This window comes from Octopus bimaculoides, chromosome 21 (genome assembly GCF_001194135.2).
Source record: "Octopus bimaculoides isolate UCB-OBI-ISO-001 chromosome 21, ASM119413v2, whole genome shotgun sequence".
Classification (NCBI taxonomy): Eukaryota; Metazoa; Mollusca; class Cephalopoda; order Octopoda; family Octopodidae; genus Octopus; species Octopus bimaculoides.
This window is the reverse complement of record NC_069001.1, coordinates 31,589,308-31,590,760: the sequence shown is the minus strand read 5'-3', so window position 1 is coordinate 31,590,760 and position 1,453 is coordinate 31,589,308. Positions and strand designations below refer to the sequence as shown.

The window sequence follows — 1,453 nt, the reverse complement described above, 5'->3', positions numbered from 1 at the left end:
TATATGTATATATATATATGTATGTATATATGTATGTACAAATATGTATGTATATGTATGTATAAATATGTATATGTATATGTATGTATATATATGTGTGTGTGTGTGTGTGTGTATATATATATATATAAAGATAGATAGATAGATATGTATGGACACACTGATATGAAGGATGATGATATCTATATATATATATATATTGAGAGAGAGAGAGGGAGAGGGATTGGTGGGGAGGCTTTGAAATTCATTGCCAATAGTCATGTTCTTAAAAAGTGTGTGTTTTCTTTTTCCGACATTTCCACATAAATTGAAATATTTGTCTCGGTTTTAGTGTTCTGTTGTTGTCGTTGTTGCTGTTGCTTCATGTTACAAAGACAAAATAAATAATAAGTGAAAAAAAAAGGAAAAAAAAAAGCATTTGGCAAAATTGTTGAAAAGAAAATTGAAAGAGAGCGAAATGCTGATTAATAATAATAATAATAATAATAATAATTAATTCGTTTTAATAATAATAATATTTAAGGTAATAATAATAATTAGAACTGTAATAATAATGAAATAAAATAGGTGGGCTGAATTAATGAAATGATAATAATAATAATAATAATAATAATAATAATAATAATAATGAAGAGACTAATGATAATACTACTAATAAATATGATATTAGCAATAATACCAATCGTAATGATAATGAAGGGTAGTAGTAGTAATAGTAATGATAATGCTGTAATAAATAATATAATGTTGAGGATTTCTTTTGACATGGATAATTTGAAAAATAAAGTGAAAGAGATGTAATTGAAAATGTGGAAAAGAAATTAATGTCAATAATAATAATAATAATAATAATAATAATAATAATAATAATAATAATAACAATGATGATGATGATGATATCAATGAGGATGATGATAACTGAATGCAAACTAAAAGGAAGATAAATACTTATAGCAAGTTTTCTTGCCCTCCAGATTTTCAGTTGAATAACTTTACAAGTATGTGTTGTGCTGTTTTTGTTTTTTTTTTTGGTTATATGTTTGTGTCAGCATGTGTGTGTTTGGGTGTATGTTATTAAATTCATAAATACACACACACACACACACACACCATAGATTCTACGCATTTTTTCAGCAGAATGTACTGAGCACTTCAATGCCTGTCATGTAAGCCAAAACACATACACTATGTATGTTTGAGGTTTTGTGCGTGTGTATAATATATATATATATATATATATATATATATATTTGAAGGTTTGGAGGTGATGTACAGAAATTATATAGAAAAAAATTAAGGTACTCAGAAACCTGGATGTTTGTACATTTACAGATTTTTATTAATGTCACATATTAAATGAAGCGCTTTTCACCTAATTGTGTAGGTCTTTCAAATTGTTTTGAAAATTTGAAAAACAATTGAAAACAATATGAAAAACCTACACGACTAGGTG

At 25.5% G+C, this 1,453-nt stretch overlaps 1 protein-coding gene across 1 annotated transcript in view; it reads left to right on the top strand.

Moving 5' to 3' along the window:
• LOC106880918 (uncharacterized) overlaps positions 1 to 1,453 on the top strand; it is a 127,266-nt gene that overhangs the window by 105,256 nt on the left and 20,557 nt on the right. The window lies entirely within an intron of this gene.